The sequence below is a fragment of the Callospermophilus lateralis genome, chromosome 5 (genome assembly GCF_048772815.1).
Source record: "Callospermophilus lateralis isolate mCalLat2 chromosome 5, mCalLat2.hap1, whole genome shotgun sequence".
NCBI lineage: Eukaryota > Metazoa > Chordata > Mammalia > Rodentia > Sciuridae > Callospermophilus > Callospermophilus lateralis.
The window spans coordinates 157876530-157895122 of NC_135309.1; positions in this window are offsets into that span (position 1 = coordinate 157876530).

Consider the following 18593-nt stretch of genomic DNA (forward strand, 5'->3'; position numbering starts at 1 on the left):
AATGATTTTTGCTTTATATTTTAATATGTTTCAGTCTCAAAGTTGGAGACAATAATTCTCCTGGGTGCTTCCCTTTCCATTTGTGTAATGATTGAGATGCAGCCATATCCTAACCCCCAGAGAAGAAGGCATTCAAACTCAGAGAAAGTGGTCCAGAGCAGGGGATGAGAGACTGAAGGCCTTCCTCATCACTGAAATAACATTCAAATTCTATAATCAGGACAATGAAATCATGAGACAGAATTTCACACAGGGTACTGAAAGTATAGAATTGGGACAGGTGAACTTTAGGTGAATTTTTTTTCTTCTTGTACCAAACATTGAACCTGGGCCACTCAAACACTCAGCCACAGCCCCATCCCTTTTTAATTTTTGAGACAGGGTCTTGCTAAGTTGCTTAGTACCTTGCTAAATTGCTAAGGCTGGCTTTGAACTTGATTCTCCTGCCTCAGCTTCCAGAGCCTCTAGTCTTACAGGAATGCACACTGTACATTGCTGATAGGTTAACTTTGTTAAAAATGTTTTCTTTTCTTTTTAGAAAATTCTTTTTACTCTCTTAATTTACTCCAGCAGGCATCCATAAGAAAGCCCAGAATCAAGCACAACATTGTTTTGGCACCCCCCAAATGCAAAGAACACATTAAGTGCTATGGATGTGTAGCTTGGGCTTTCTCTGGTGGATCATAACAGACAAAAATAACAAAATGTTGGCTTTGGAAGGAGGCCTTCCCTTGCCTGTCCCCCATTTCTGAAATTTCATAAACAAAGACATCAGAAAAGAGATAAATTGACATAATACTAATGTCATCCAGAAACCTGAAAGTAGAGTCAAAGTCCTGACCCGTTAAATCAGCTCAGATGCCCAGCTCTGGTCCCCGGGCACCAGGTGAGGACTACTTCTGGTGCCTGGCTCCTAGTTCCTCCTCTGTGTACTCTGGGCATTTTTCCTATGGAAAAATTTTTCTCTTCCTTCCCACAGTTGCCACCCAAGCCATCACGTCATGAGCACCTGGTTCTTCCAGACAATCTAGGGGTCATGGGGTCCCTGGGGGAGTAAGTCATCCCAAGGTTAATCATTCTCTCACTTTGACCGAGCGAGAGCCACTTGAGAATGTGGAGTCAAGGATGACACAGTGGCATCTGATGGCTGCTTTATGAATCAGCTTTAACATGTTGTCTGTTCCACTCAGTCACTCCTAACCTGCGGTTTGCAGTTTTATACTTTAAAGGCGATATTTCAACCACTCTTATTCTGGTCTATGGTCTTATGGCCAAAGTATTAACATGCTAACTCGACCTTAGTGCTAAATGGTTGTTCAGCCCTGGCACTGTTAGCATTTTAAAGGGAATGGGTGGTACAGCATTGTGTAAGTCAAGACTCCTAAATAAGAAGAGACAAGACAGATGTCCTGTGGTCAGGATCTCCATCCCCTCGCCACCCCCGCAGCCCTCACATCCAGATTGATTTATGAGGCTAGTCTCTGTCATCCATCCACACATCTATCCAGCCGGCCATCCAACAAATATTATTGAGCACTACATTCAGCCTTGGTATTGTTTTCAGGACAAAAGAGATGAAAATCCCTTAGATAGAACTTACTTCCTAATAAGGGGAGGTGGACAACAGCCACAATAGAAGTAAAATATATACAAAAGATCCCAACTTAACAGATCGTTCAACTTACCATTTTTCAACTTGATAATAGTTCAGAAGCAATAGGCTACATTCAGGAGAAATCTCCTATTGAGTTTTGAGTTTTGAGTTTGGATCTTTTCCCAGGAGAGTGATACATGGTGCAACCATCTCTCATGATGCTGGGCAGCAGCTCCCAGCCAGCCACACAATCCAACATGACTTCTCTAGGTGTGGCTAGGCTACGGTGTTTGGCAGGTTGGGCATGTTAGATGCACTTTTACCTTACAGTGAGTTTATTGGGAAGTAACTCCATCTGTAGTTTATTAAAGATGACTCTGGGGAAAAAATAGCTCAGTAAGGGAACTGGACATTGGGGGATGAGGTAAAATTTTTAATCAGACTATCAGGTAGGTGTCACCAAGACAGTGACAGGTGAGCAGACTTGAGGGAGGTGAGAGCTTATAGTCCACAGCCTGTCTCCAATTTAGATTCTGAACTGCTAATGGATTTCAAGCCTTACCTTCCTTTGCCCTTCTGCCCCACACAAGTTGACTGGTGATGCCAGAGAGAAGCCCAAACCACACACACCACAAATCCTGCTGGAACGAGGAAAACCCGTGTAGTCACATGGGGCCCTTGCTCAGGTGGTCTCAATACTTTGTTAATCCCTGCTGTTGACATCTTGAAATTCTTGACCACTTTTTAACAATGAACCCAACATCATCATTTTGCACTGGGCCTTGCAAAGTCTACGGGCAGCACCTTCTCTGTGTTTTGAGGCAGAGGGAGGCTGAGTTCTAAAGCCGAGATTCAAACCTTCCTTCTAGATTTAAAAGTTATCACTACTTAGCCTTTGAGATAATAGTAATGACAGCACTTCAGATATATTTTGAGACAATTACCAATTCACATGCAGTTGTAATAAAACCTTCAGAAAGATCCCACAATCTTTCCATTTTCTTCTCATAGTAACATCTTGCATTAAAAGTATATATTCCCCCCAGTTCTCTTTCTCTCTCCCTCTTTCAATAATGGGGGATTGAACCCAGGGGTTCTCTACCCAGCCCTCTACTTTTTGAGACATGAGCTTTCTAAATTGCTGAGGCTGGTCCCAAACTGGCAATCCTCCTGACTCAGCCTTGGAGTAGCTGGGATTATAGATGTGCACCACCAAACCCTCAAAATAACTTTTTTTCAAAATATATGGATGCATTATCTTTTCTGTGACAGTGTATTAATTTCATTTACAATTTAAATATTTAGGTAAGTGGGACACCTTTTACTCTCTTGGGGTTTGAGCTAGTACTACCATTCTTTGCAGCAAACTTTTTTGGTTTCTCTCATCTTCTCCAGCTGTTCTTGTTGAGGTCACCCGTGACCTTGGCATGGTTAGATCCAATGGGCAATTCTCAGCAGCACTGATGTAGTTGAGTGCTGCCTCTTTCTGAGCTTGTCCCTGCTCCAGGCTTCTGTGAGCTCTCCTCATTTCCTACTATCAGGGTAGCACTCCTATAGCCTCCATCATTCTCAATTTCCTTGCATTCTGCTCTTTTTACTCAAAAATCTGATCCAGATGCAACATCTATGAGCTACGGACTCCTGAATCCTTAAAATTTGGGCATGTACATCCAGCTGCCAACCTGGGGAATACTTCATATCATCAATTCCACACCCAGAATCTCATTTCCTAACCCAATGTTAAAAGCAACAGCATATTATCTAGAAGGGCAACTACATTAAATAGTAATTACTTGACCCATTTGCTAATTGCGCCCAAGAATTGTTAAAAGGGTTTTTCTACTTGCATTTCTGGATCAATTTTTCTCTGTCTCTCATTCTTCTACTATGAGAATTGCAGGAACAATCTGAGTGGAGCATATTTTTTTTTCTAATACAGTGTGAAATATGCATTTTAAATATGAATTTTGTTTTTACATGATTTCTAGTCATCTGTAGCTTTTGATATTTTGAATTCAATTTTATTTTAAAATGTTTCAAAAAATACAGTTCATTAAGCTTTGTGAAAGTAATCTATTTTTTCATCTTCTTGCTTAATTGGAGCCAGGGGAATTTCACTTGTGTGTGTTTGTGTGTGTGTGTGTGTGTGTGTGTGTGTGCGCGCGCGCGCGTGTGTATGTGTGACATTACTTGTATGTCAGCGCTCTAATCTGACCCTCTAAATGGTTGGTTAGCATGAAAGTATCATTCTAAGAGTTCTCAAGTAAAACTGACCCAATCTGTTCTCACAGGGAACACTGCCCAGGACCCATGCTGGACTACTACCCACATGGTCCGAGCAGTGAACCAGGATTTCTGATGAATCAGAGCAAAGAAATTGTCTTCCACTTGGGTAACGTAGATATAATGAAGTAGGATTTAACCAGATGAAAGTTCTTCCTATGGAAGTAAAATAAAATCGTTAAGTATTACCAATTTCATTTGGTTTAACCAGATACGTTATAGAAAACTCAACATGAGGACTGATGAAAGTTCTAAAGGGCAGAACAACCACAAGGGATGATTCTAAACAAAGAAAGACATAAACAAAACAAACAAACAAAAAGAATGAGAAACACAAGGGTCCTCAATAAAAGGGAATACTAAGCATGTGCCCAACTCTGAGTGGAGCTCCGTCAAGCCGAAAGCCATCTCCATCCCTGATAATCAGCGTGGTCTCAGGAGCACAGGGCTGGAAGAGGAGGTTGGCTTTCCTTTGAATCTCTCTCCAGGTCTGCACATCAGGGACAATGGGGGTAAGAACCCTAGGGCCAGGAAACCCAAAGGTTTAAAGCTGTTATGGTTGGAAATGAGGCGTTCCCAAAAGCTTATGTGTGAGATAATGCAGGAATGTTCACAGGTTTAGTGATTAGATTACGTGAGCTGTAACCTAATTAGTGGACTAATCTATTGGACAGATTGATAATCCAAATGAGTTATTGGGCAGCCACTGAAGGCAGGTGGGGTGTGACTGGAGCCAGCAGGTCACTGGAGATGTGCCCTGGGATTATGTATCTTGTCCCTGGCTCCTCTCTCGTCCTCTGCTTCATAACTGCCATGAGCTGCTGTTTTCCTGCACCACACCCTTCGGCCATAACGTTCTGTGTCATCTTGGGTCCAAAGCAATGGAGCAGCAGACCGTACACTGAGCCTCTGAAACCCTGAGCCCAAATTGAACTTTTTCTCCCCTAAGTTGTTCTTGTTGGGTATCTTAATCACAACGAGGAAAAGCTAACACAAAGGCCATGTGACTGTACGGGCAACATTGATTGTATTTTTTGGTGAACATAGAGATAATACATGTGCTCAATGTGAAAAATTTTGAAAACAGAGAAATTTCATAATTAAAAATGTGATAAACACCCTTCTCTGTATACATGTTTGGTTACACACTGCGATTAGGATTTAATACTTCACATGCTGTGAAGTATTACCTGTGATCTTCACTTATGTCATAATACGACATCTTATGAAGAATTTTTATGATTATGCCATGAATAATTTTCCTTGGGCTGAAACACGCATTCAGAGTATATGATGTATGACATACTTATATTATGTAAGTATATTATGTATACTTACACTGAAGTATAAGTGGCTCCATTGTAGCTCTGCAATGAATAGAATACAGTTTGTTTCATTGATTGTCCATTTTGGGATACTATGCTATTTCCTTCGGTTTACCATGTATATGAGTGTCAGTGGCACTCTCTGTCCCCGTTGTTTGGAAACCTCTTTTATTATTTCTTTAATTTGGAGTGAAATGGTATGCACATTTTAAAAGTTCATGCTAATATTTGTCTTATCACATCCGTACATGCCTATCAGACAAATAAGATGGAAAAATACATGTTTGATCATTTTGTCAATTTGGTGGATGAAAATGATACATCATTGTTATTTTTAAGCAAAGCTAACTTTTATATCTGATATCTATTTTATTTATTCTTTTATAAATTTTCCTTCATGTATCTTTTATTTGAAATTTTCTTTCTCTGAAGATGCTGCATATTTATCATCACCCAGATGGTCTGCATCTGGGCAGCATAAAGCAGAGGTTTGGGAGCCCAGTGGCCTCCAGCCTGATGGCTGAGGATTGGCTCACCACAGAGCACCCTTTCTGAGTTGCTTCCAGTGATGCCCAGAGGAGCCCCTTGCACATGCCAACCAGCGCAGTTAGCGGGCTGCCCTGCCTCTCCTGCCTGGTCTCCTCTGCCTGTCTTGTTCTGGTTCCTACTCGTCTGTGTCTGCTGTCAGCACACAACACCAAGCAGCCACACTGCTGCCACTGGGGACCAGGGGTACTGAGTCAACAGGAGAGGGGTCTTCAGGTGGGCAGGAAAAACCAGAGCCCATCCCATAAACACAATGCACATCTATCAGCATAAGATTTTTCTAGCCTTCTAGAAAAGGCAGTGTGCTATTTTCTGTAATTGTGCACCCCGATTCCCTGGGCGTAGACCCTCTCTCTTAGTGCTTGCGACTCTCATGAAGATGAGATGCATACCTCTCTCATTCCCTATGCATATCTTCTGGCCTCTTGCCTGAAACACGGCAGCACAAATGCAGGCCTCTTTCTGGCTTCACTTAGTTCATGCTTCAGGTCCCTCTCCTGTCCCGAGGAACTCAGTGTAGATGAGGGTGTAAATCGATACTGGGATCTGCATGGAAGAGAAACTGAGGGGGTACTGTAGACTGACTTACCAAATTAATACACTTGGGCCTGAGGAAGTGTTGGTCTGGCCCAATCCAGGGTCCCCACCTTGTTTGGGAGCTGAGGGAAGATCTGCAACAGCCAAGGATCAGGTTGCCCTAAAGCTTCGTATGAGGAAGTTCCTATGCATTTCTTCTGGGCAGTGTCACTGAGAAGGTCAGAGGCAAACAGTTAGAGCCACAAATTGAATCATGTGCTGTTTTGTCTTTATCTCTCCTCTAGAACTATCAGCTCAAGTCATACAATTCTCATCATTTTGGAAAAACAGCAGGGACAAGATTTCAACACTTGAATTATCCTACAAATGATGCTGGTATGAGAGGTGTTGAGTGAGCCCCTTCATCACACCTCACCTTCCTTTAGGTTTTTGACCCAATGTCTGTACATATATATTAGCCTAATGATCTTACTTTTGTATTTTATGACATTTTGTGACTTATCATCTGCATTTTATCATATAAAAGATTAAATCTGGGATTGTCCTTAATTGTTCAATCTTTGAAGATTAGAGTGTTGCTACTTAGGTTAGCCATCTTATATTGCTGGTTGTAGGACTTCATTATAGCAGAAGGGATAACTTTTCAAAAATTGGTTTTTGAAGAATGCCTCAATAACCTTGGGTAGAGCCACATCTGTAGCCACAATTAGTCCCTCATGATAGAGTGAGGACTGAGTACCTAGGGTTGGTTTCCTAGCAGATCTAAAGGTGTCTGATTCCACTATTTGCTTGTGATGACTTTGAAAGCTAAGTAGACATAGAAAATGCAAAAGCCGTCACTAACAAGCAAATCTTGCCAGAGTATCTCTTTCTTATTTGACTGTCTCAGAACTAAATTGAGAAAGTGGCAATATAAACAAATGCACATCCCTTCCTACTCCATTGCCTTCCACGGGGATCCTGATGGAGCTGAAAGAAAACTGGAAAGTGTGAATAGTTGGCACTGTCTGAAATCTATACATCCTTTTAAAAAATAACTGATTTTTCTCTTTTTAAAATGCTAGAGGCTCACTTCATCATATTTCTTCTCTGGGCAGTGATGCAGTCCCTCACTGGGGTCTTTGCAAATGGCATCATCCTGGTGGTGAACGGCATCACCTTGGTCAGGCAGAGAAGACTGGCTTCCCTGGATCTGCTCCTCTCCTGCCTGGCGACGACTAGGATCTGTATGCAGGTGCTCATCTTTAGCGTCCATCTGGTTGCTCTCTCCTTGGTGAAAGAGTCTGTGTTTATTGATAATTTTCTAATTCTCATGTTTGTAAATGAACTGGGGCTTTGGTTTGCCACGTGGCTTGGCGTTTTCTACTGTGTCAAGATCGTCACCATTCCACACCCGATATTCTTCTGGCTAAAGATGAGGATATCCAAGTTGGTGCCCTGGCTGATCCTGGGGTCTCTGCTCCACTCATTGATTAGTTCTGGCCTCCAAAACAAATATATGTGGACATTTTACAAAGGAGTCATCGAGAACTATTTCTCCAAAAATAGGACTAAAACTGAAGACACACCTTCTGAACCATTTTATATTTTCATTGCGGAACTCATGCCACCTTTACTTATCTTCCTCGTTGCGGTTCTGCTCTTGGTTTTCTCCCTGGGAAGACACACTCAGAAAATGAGAACCATGGGCACCAGGGACCCCTGCAGGAATCCCCACATCAACGCACTGCTCTCCATCCTGTCATTCCTAATCCTCTACTTCTCCCACTATGCAATGACTATTTTGTTCTGTGCTCAAATTCTGCAGTTTGGAAGCTTCCTCTTTCTGCTCTGCGTAATGATTGCTGGTGCATACCCTGCCGGACACTCTATCATCTTAATTTTAGGAAATGCTAAACTGAAACAAAATGTAAAAATGTTCCTCCTCCATGGTAAATGCTGCCAATGAGGAATTGGGTCACTTCAAAACAGCCAGGATTCAGTGACTTATCAGCACCTGCTGTTCTTTGCCCAGCCAACAAAGCATCCTGTACATAAATATATAACATGACATCTCAAGATTGTTTGCTGAACCTTAGGGATGTTTATAGCTTTGCTACTTTTTCACAGAGTTAAATTGATTTCAAAAGCATGACACATGTCAAGAGATTACATCCATGTCAATATCCATCATCTTGCAAGATGTTACCATTGAGAAAACTGGGAACATAATACAGGGATCTTCCTATAGGCTTTCTTACGAGTGCATGAAAATCTTCAATTTTCTCAAAATTAAACATTTAATGAAAAAGGAAAGCACATGTTTGCATTTGTGACAGTAGAAGCCACACAGTGTCACAGGGTCCTTCTATGTCCGATGCCTAGTCTTAGATGGCTTACCAGATGGGCTGACTGCTCATCCTTTGTCTACCCGGAGGTCATTTCTCCTCTGTTTGCTGGAGTCACAGACAATGGAGCCACTCTTCTTCCCTAGATCAGAAGGAAGCTGAGCACAGACAGACCTCAGACCTTGTGAGCAATCTCACCTCCTCCATTCTGCAGAGATGGAGATGCTGTGATGACCTGTCCCAGCAACTGATGAAAGGGAAGAAAATGGAGAAGGAAGAGGAGGAGGAAGAGGAGGAGGAGGAGGAGGAGGAGGAGAAGGCATCCTTGAGGTCTGCATGTTCCTTTTTCATTTGCCCTAATTGGGTATCCTGCAGCTCATAGCTTGCAAAGATGTTTCATTTTGCATTTGTGTACTGACTTTGGGACTCCGTGGACTGCCAGTGATCATTTGGGATCCTACCCCATTGCATGTCTTCCTCCACAACAGAGCAACAGCTGTCGGTAGGTGGGGCTGAGGGTGTCTCCATCTGCTTGAAGTCATAGATGCATTTTCTGTTTGGCTAATGATTTTGGAAACAAAGATATATATGTGCATTTCTAAAACAGATTCAGAATCATTTTGCTTTCACGCAAATGAATAATATAAAAATATATCGTTAAGTTTCGTTGTAACTTGTAGTTTAGGTATGGATTTGCCTGTCATCAGTAGTAAGAATTCAAAGACTGGTTCTCTAACCCTAGACATGCAACTCACAGAGGACTTGCTTCAAAGAGCCAGAGAGATGTGTTTCTTCTTGAATGTGGGGATTAGGTACTCTGCATCTTCCCACAGGTCTTGGGCATCCCTCCTTAAGGAGTAAAGTAACAGCCTCCCTCTTCCTACTTCTTCATTTCCCCACTTCCACCAGGGCAGGAAGGTTCATAGCTAATAGTGCTCTCAGGCAGACAGCTCTGGAAAGAGCAATCATGTCCTGGAGGTAAATATTGCTCCTATGTCGGGAGGGGACAACAAAAAGCCACTTTTATTTTTCTCACATTTCAAGTTCAGCAAATAAGTAACTTGTCCTTGAATCCATGATGTCTGTACCTATGGGTGAGCAGAGGGAGTGTGGGAGCAGCCTCAAATGTTCAGGGGGAAATCCATATTATGCAACTCTGATGATTTTTTTCCCTAGATATCAAATTCTGATTCTATTTCATGTAGCTCTCATGAAGATGAGATGCATACCTCTCTCATTCCCTATGCATATCTTCTGGCCTCTTGCCTGAAACACAGCAGCACAAATGCAGGCCTCTTTCTGGCTTCACTTAGTTCATGCTTCAGGTCCCTCTCCTGTCCCGAGGAACTCAGTGTAGATGAGGGTATAAATCATTACTGGAAGAGAAACTGAGGGGGTACTGTAGACCGACTTATCAAATTAATACACTTGGGCCTGAGGAAGTGTTGGTCTGGCCCAATCCAGGGTCCCCACCTTGTTTGGGAGCTGAGGGAAGATCTGCGACAGCCAAGGATCAGGTTGCCCTAAAGCTTCGTATGAGGAAGTTCCTATGCATTTCTTCTGGGTAGTGTCACTGAGAAGGTCAGAGGCAAACAGTTCAGCCACACTGCAATTGTACCTAAAAAACTCATTAAAGATAGTTTTCTAGATTTTTATATTGAACAATAACAACAAAAAAGACACAGTTAATTCCATAGTGCTGCAAAGATAACTCTTCTTCCACAATATCAACTTCTACACAAGTGCAATAAAAACCCTTATATGGGCATGATACCATTCAGAAAAATGAGTTTATTTCTGAGTTAAATTCTGAGTTATGGGATTGGACAGAAGAAGAGTGTGAAACCTCCGAGTTGGGCCTTCACAGGTAAGGGAGGTCCAGGGCTCTGTCTGTCTTTCTGCTGGTTGGAAAGCAGATCTGGTGGGGAGAAACACTGAGCAACAAAGACCAGAAAATCAGCAAGGCATGGCAAAGCAGCAGTGGGGGGCGGGGGACAGGTGCCTGATGACATTGGGGAGCACAGTCACAGTCAGTTGTTCATGTGAGAAACAAGTGGACTCCCTTTGTGTTTAGGCCACTGTGAATTTGGATCACTGTCATGCACAACTGAATGTGCGCAGCCAAGTGGGGCACCTGGGAGGGGAAGGATGCAAGTTGTGTTTGCAAGAATCCAGCTGGGCAGATTGATGTTGCTGGCTGAGACAAAGCACTTGGACAGTAGGTGGCAAAGACACAGATTCTGGTGGGTAGGGAGTGTTGACCCTTGTTACACAGTGACAAAGTGTTTGATGACCTTGTCACTGGCAGTATCTTGGGTGGTAGGAACGTGTCCTGAGCAACGTTAGTGGACATGAGCAGAAAACTGGGAATGCCGTCAAAAGAGTTGCCATGAACGTAAGAGGGATTTTGAGAGAGGACAGAAGACAGCAAATTAAAATGCTGCAGTTTTCAGAATCTTTCAGTTTAAATGATCAAGTGTCTGCTAAGTTTTTGAGGAAACCGTGTTGCCCGGGAAGCCATGTGGAGAAGCATGTGACTGGGGATCCCTGCAGTGAGGTGAGTGGCAGAGGCCATTTGTCCTCAGCTGGACCTCAAAGGCTGGTGGACAAAGTTGGAGGCCGTGGAGGTCAGTGAACAAGGATCTTCCAGAGAGCTCTGCTGGGGCCACCAGACAGAGTCACCAAGAGGATGATTCTACTTCTGGGACAGAAGATCTCTAGCAAGCACCTGCCACTGCCATTTGTCTTCCACTGAGAAAGCTGGCTTGTCTGCTTTTTACTGAAGCTTCTATTCCTATCTCCCATTGAATGTTGACTCTGATGGCTGGACTGAAATTTTTTCTTTCAGTTTTATATTTGCTGGATTGAGAGGAGCAAGACTGGGTCTTGCAGAGAAGAGTGTAAGAGTGTGTTTCATGTGACATCATGAAGTAGCCATATGGGTCTTGGGGATCATCTCCCGAGGGTAGAGATGGATGCATACTTCATGTGATAAGAAGGGTAGGCATAGATATTTGGATGGCAAGAGAGTCAACTGAAGCCAAAATCACAGTGACTTTTGTTTTTCCTAAGATATAGAAGGCTATGTCCTAGACGTCTGCACATAGCCGTCCAGGGAAATGCGTGTACAACTTCCAGGGTGTGCCCACACAGCCAAGGCATGCACTCCCCTTCCCATTCTCCCTTCCCTTCCCTCCTGGCTGGAATTTGCTGGTTGACCATGTAGATTCGGGCAGCCCCCTACCAATGGCTGAGCCACAGATAGAGGAGCCAGATGCTAAGGAACTTGAGGGTACTTATGGCATGACGGCCTCTGCACTAGGATGCAGAGCAATGAGGAGCGCACAGGAACCCCCTTGGGTAAGGAATTGACAGGGCAGCGCAGGGAGGTGGGAGGGCTGCTTCATATGCCAGAAGATGGCGTCTGATGCAGCCCTGTCCCCGACTGTCTCTGTCACCAGGAGGAAGGACATGCGGTGACACCAGCCTCAGTGTCCTCATTTGTGTGATGAGGTTGAGGATCAACAATCTTGAAAATCCCTCCCAGCTCTCCAGTCCTCTCTTGACATTAACAAAGTAGTCTTAATTTTGCAGTTTCATAATCTGCAATTATACATTCTCGTCTTCGACTCCATCTGCTTGCTGACCTCGGGAATGTAAGCCATTAAACTTGGAATAAAAGCGCTTAGAAGTTAAGTTTGCTTTTTCGTTATGAAATAAAATTAAAGTGCCGGGAGTGTTTTGTCAGTTCGAATTAACATTTGGACACGGGAAAGCCCTGATGATGCCTGTGTGGGGAGGCAGGGAGCCGTCTATTCACTTTGTGGCTGTGTTCACTTTCTCTCAAAATTAGGAGAAAAGAGGAGTCATGCTTTGAAATCAAATGAGATTTTTCTTTCTCTTATTCAAAATAGTTTGGAAAATATTTTAATTTCTCTCCGGTTATTTTCTAAGTAAGGTGAACCGTGGCTTCCTGGTGCTCTCAAGTTCAAGTCTGTGCTGAGACTCATAAGCAGCCCTGTCTTGGCCTTGCTTCCGGCCATTTGCCTGGAGGGAGATATCAGCTGGAGCAGGGATCCTGTGACCAAGGTGTTTCTGGATGTGTCACATCTGCCCTATTTCAGTCTTACAGCCTTAAGATGTGTTTTTGCCTGGACTGGAGAGGCCTTGCATGAAATCCTATCACTTTCCATATATTTTTTTTGGTCCTCAGTCTCTAAGGGACAATTTGATGGGCAAGGGCTCCTTTTGTAGTGTCATAACTTTGGGAAGACCGAAGTGTGACTTGAGCAAACTGGACACTGACTTAAAAGGCAGATTTCCTTCAAGTGCGTGACTGAGGAAAATCAGTTACAGTATGATACAAATGAGTTCCCCACATTAGATAGAGTCCTTCTCTGAGTAGAGCAGTTTACCCAAATCCTTCATATTTTTGTCACATTTTAACAAGGTTGGAAACAATCTAACATAGCAATATAGCCTTTCATCTTATTTTCATTCCACAAGCAACAACCTTTTTGGGCATCTAGTACACTGAAATCATTGTACCAGGCCCTGTGAACGCCAAGAGAGCAAACGCAGTCTTTGTGCACACAGCTGAGGCTCCTGAGGATGAAGAGTGACAGCTTCCCAGGCAGAGGAATGGCCGAGTTTTACATTAGTGCTGACTTTCAGAAGGTAATCTGCAGGCTGTCTGTCTGCTGATGTCCTGAGGTCAGAATTCTCAAAGCATGGTCCCTCCAAAAGGAGCACCTGTATCGTCTGGAAATGAGATGCCAAGTTTTGGACCCCACCCAAGATGGATTGAATCAGAAGAAATGCAGGAAGTCATTGGACACCAGTTTGATTCAACAAGCCCTGCCTTGACTTGAGAGAACACTTGAGTTGGAGAATCTTTTCCTCCTCTAAGTTGCTCATGTCTGGTATTTTGGTCACAGTGATGAAAACCTAACTGACATAGAGGAACAATGTAGAACATGGTGGAAGATGAAAGGTGTGAACAGAACTTTTGAGAACAAGGAGGGTTTAATCCATTTCCTCACCCCTAAGATCCTGATAGAGTTCTCTGGGGTCAGTTTTCAGCATCTTCTGGAGGCAAATGAAGGTGAAATAAATATTACAATGGCATGGTCAGATAATCCTGTCTGTACTGGTTGGGTGTGGAGTTGGGGGTAATGGAGGAGTGAACAATGATCATAAGGCCTTGGTGCTGCCCAGTCATCCCTCAGAGGCTATCTTGGGCCCATGCACAAAGCTAGAAAGCTGTTTTTAGCATCTCTGTGTGTGTGTGTGTGTGTGTGTGTGTGCGCCCAGAAAAGACAGAGACAGAGAGGGAAAGAAGCAGAGAAAGAAAACAGAGCGAGAGAGAGAGGGAAGGAGAGGATGAGAGAGAAAATAGAGAGAGACTCCCATAATATTGGCAGTCCTGAAGTAATAAATTTGGCAATAAACTTGTTAGGGTTCAGATCTGGAATGTCCCCCAGAGGCTCATGTGTGGAAGGCCGGGTTCTGATGCAGCAACATTCAGCGGTGGGGTTTTGGGAAGTAATTGGATCATAAAGGCTATGTTATCAATGAATCAATGCATTGATGGATCCACAATGTGATGTCATTATTGGGAGGTGGCAAAAACAGTAGGGGGTGGGACATAATTGAAGGATGGGTGCTTGGGGGCTGGCCTGGGGGACTTTATCTTGTTCCAGCCCCTTCCTCTTGCTCTCTTAGCTTCCTGGTCACCATGGGGTGGGCATTTCTGTCCCCCTGAGCCCCTTCACTTTGATATTCTGCCTTGTCTCAGGCCCAAAGCAATTAGGAGCCATTAGGAGCCACTGACCATGAACTACAACCTCTGAAACCACAAGTCAAATTACATCTTTCCTCCTTTTAGTAGTTTCTCTCAGTTTTTTCTTTTTCCCCAAGAGATAAAAAGCTGAACTAGAACTTTTGCCTGGGATGTTACTGATAAACAGAATATAGAAATCAATTGATAAAAACTGGTATTTTAGTGAATGTTTGAGCAAGATAAGCAAATATTAAGCATCTTCTGATGGCACAGGAGTCTGACTAGAACAACATGCCTCTCCGCACAGACCCAGATGGGGTGAGTCGCTGTGCAGGACACTCAGGCAGAAACTTCCAGAACCTTAAGGATGGGCAGAAAAACACAATGGGTGCTGACAATGTTGCTCCCTAGCTACATTCCTTCTCGGGACACCAGAATGATTCACGCTTTACAGACAGTGAGGTTTTATACTGACAATACTGAGGGTTCTGAATGGCCTTGTGTATCAGATTCACAGGCCTGAGCCCTACCCCATGAGACTCCAAGTCATTGGGTATAGGTTCAGCCATGGCTTACATATGTAGAAAAAACTCCCCAGATATTTCTGATTAGTCTTGCCAGTTAAGGGGTATCACCATCTCCTCTGAGAACGTTCTGGAGATGAACAGCAAATTTTATCATACAGTTTTTAAATTTTTTGCATTAAAACTTATAGAAGCCCTTTGGTATAATGGAAAGAGGGTGGAGTTGGGAGTCAAATACTTTTGGGTTCCTCTGGATACTAGTGTGGGATACAGAGGTGGGTTGTCTCTGAGCCATATGTTCAAGATTATGGAGTGATTCTGCTTATGGCTCAAGTGTCTGAATGTCCTGTGCCACATTGCCCCATTCACTGGGGATTCCTCTTGGAGATGGCAATGCTGGTGTTGATCACACTCCTGAGACCCATTTGTCTTCACCTTCACAGACATGAACTCCTCCCCCTTAGCTCCCATCACTGTGGACACACCTTGGACCACTAGGCTCCCTTTGCAAGGGTTCCTAGACCTCATCTCATCCTCTAGTCCATTGACATTATCACCAAATTTTGTCTCAGTGTCCTCCTTCATTAGCTTTCCGGGTTGGGCTCCATCATCAGCCTTACCTTGCTAGCACCTGAGCCGCCAAATGATGTGGGAGAGAATCCCACAAGGACGCTGACGGGGTTCATTTGGGAAGAATGACCATGAGCTTCAATGGTCATTCAATGCAGCTGGGAGATTCAAGTATATCTTCCCAATAAACTTATTTTCCTGTTTTCCAAAATGTTGACCTTATACTTTCTCTTCTGTCTTCATAAGCCCACTCTAACCCCCACACAACCCAGCCTCACTGTCATTAAGAAACCAAAGGTTCTCAGAGGAGCCGACGTCCATCTGCACCAACCAAGACTCTGTTCCTTCTTTTCCTGCCTGGGCCTGGTTTCCCCTGGTCTTCCCTCCTGTGACAATTCCAGGAAGGTCCTGCTCTCTCTGAACAGAAACCCCATTGCCTCTCGTCTTTCCAGGGCTTTTGTTTTTGGAATTATCTTATTTCTCTACTGCACAGACAATTGCAGCCTGAATATGGAGGTCTTTCAACCAACACACAAACATGCTTCGGATGACCCACTTTAAAAAACAGCCTCTGTGCGCACGTCCCTCCGGCTGCTACAGTGCCTTTGTTTCTTTACAGGACAAAGCCTCTCTAATGAGCTTCCTCCACCGACTGCACTTCCTTATTTCCCATTAAACCTCTTTATTAAATTATGAAATCTTTTGAGCATACACAAAAAGATAATAATCTAATGAACACCCACCAAACCAGCTCTGTTTGATCTTAATATTTTTCAGTATTTGCTTCAAATCTCATTTTTTATTTTAATGGAAAACCAGAATCACAGACAAAGTTGGTGGCCCTGTTTTTTTCTCTTAGTGATCCTCTCCCCACCCTCCTGAGAGATAAAATCCCTTAATTTAATGTTTACCATTTTGGTGCTATTTTACTGTGTATGTACCCATAAATTATATGGATGTGATATTTTGGCTTTCATATAACTGGCAGTACATCACATGTCCCTTCTCCAACCTTGCCAACTAGACAGCATGGAATGTACATTTTAGACCTTGCAAGAGTAGCTGAAATGCCTTCCCACGTGTCAGAATATATTTAGGCCTCTGAAGTCCTTCTTGCCAATATTTAATAAGCATTGACATTGTCAGACTTTTCATTATATTGACATGAAATGGTACCTCCTTGTTTTAATTGGATTTCCATGACATTAGGGAGATTGCATGATTTCTTATGCTCATTTGCCAGTGAGACTCCGGTTACTTTTGCACTTTCCCCATGCGATGGGATGGTAGGAGTTCTAGAATATATTCTGCATACCCTCTTTTGTTGTTTGCATGCCCTGAAAATTCCCATGGGCCATGGCTTGCTTTTAAGTCATATATCATTAAACGGAAGTTCTCAACCTTAATGTGGTTTTCTGTATTGATTTTTTCTTTCTTTATGTCTGGTCTTTGGATCTTATTTTAAGAACCGCTTCCCCACCCAGAGGTCATGCAGATGCCTTCATATGTTTTTCTGTTTTTTTTTTTTTCTAAAGTTTTTTAACATTTTCTTTCTCACTTTCCCTTTACTGTACTTTGAAGGTACTTCTGTGAATGACTTGAGGGAGCTATCTAACTCGATGTTCCTATATCTCGATGGTCAACTATCTAGGATCCACAGATCCAGTCTGTTCTCTCTGCTGTGGGTCACAAGCCACCTTTGTTACCTGTCCAGATGGAGCCTGTTCATGGACTCAGTTATGTTACTCTCTTTGTCAATCTTATTGTCTTAATTTCTACAGCTTGGTAAATATTACTGATATGACTTACATTAACCTTCTTCGTCTTCCACAAAAATATTCCTTAACTGTTTATGAAATATTGCTCTTGCTTTGCTTATAAACTTTAGGATCTTCTTTTTTAGGTGGTCAAAGTTTTGATTTGATGTGTACTATTTTAAATGATGAATTTGGGAAGACTTTGAGATATATACCAATTCATCTTATACATAAGTACAGAATCAATTTATTAGGCCATTTTTAGGATCGATAAATTTAGTTTTATAAATTTGTCATGAAAGATTTTCAGAACTTGCAGAATTTTTATTCTAAACACTTGATTTGGTCTATTTTCCTAAGTGTTTTTGTAATTGTATCACCTGCAATTAAAAAGTTCTCCCCTTTTGATAATTGTTCCAGTATTAAAGAGAAGTGTCCCTAAGAAGGATGCTGGTCTAAGTCTCCTCTTTTAATAGAATGCCTCCAAGTTTTCACCATAAATATGAAGTTTTTTGTTGATGGTTTTGGCAAATAGTCTATTGAATTATGTAAATTACCTTCTATTAACTAGTCAGCTAAGAGGTTTTTTTGAATGATAAATTCATGCTCAATATTAGCAATGCATATTCTGTTGCTATTAAAATGATCACATGATTTTTATTTAATTTGCTGATGATATGATTTATACCTGCATTTTTTTCTAATGATAAAACATTTTTGAATGTTTGAATTTGGTCTAAGATTTTTCTATTCACTGGAAAACATTTTGTAAAATAAGGAATAATTGTGTCTTGAATATTTCTGAGAAACCACCCACACCTGTTTTTCTGTTTTACTTGGTATTTACTATTCAGTTTCTTTAATGACTATATTTCTAAATGCACTGTCATTGTTTCTGTAGTTTTATAAAGTTAAACATTTCTAAGTTTCATATCAGAGGTCTTTCTGTTTACTAATCTTTTAAAAACAGCTTTTGAGTTATTCTTTCTATTATATCTATTTTATGATATGTGATATTAACTACTTTGCTTTCTTTTACCCAGTTATTTTTCTGACTTTTTGAGTTGGACGTTTACCTTAAATTCTTTCCTAATAAAAGCATTCACAACTAAATTTCTGTATAAATATTGCTTTAGCTGCATCATGTATGTTGTACATGTTGTATTTTCAACTGATCAGAATGTTGGTAGAAATACAGACAATGAAGGTCATCCTAAAGAGGTCTCAGACAGAAATGAGGAATAAGTTACTGGAAACTGGTAGAAGGGGTAATCCTTTTATGAAGTGGCAAAAACTTGACTGAATTGTGCCCACATACTAGCGCTTCGTGGAAGGCAGAATGTAAGGG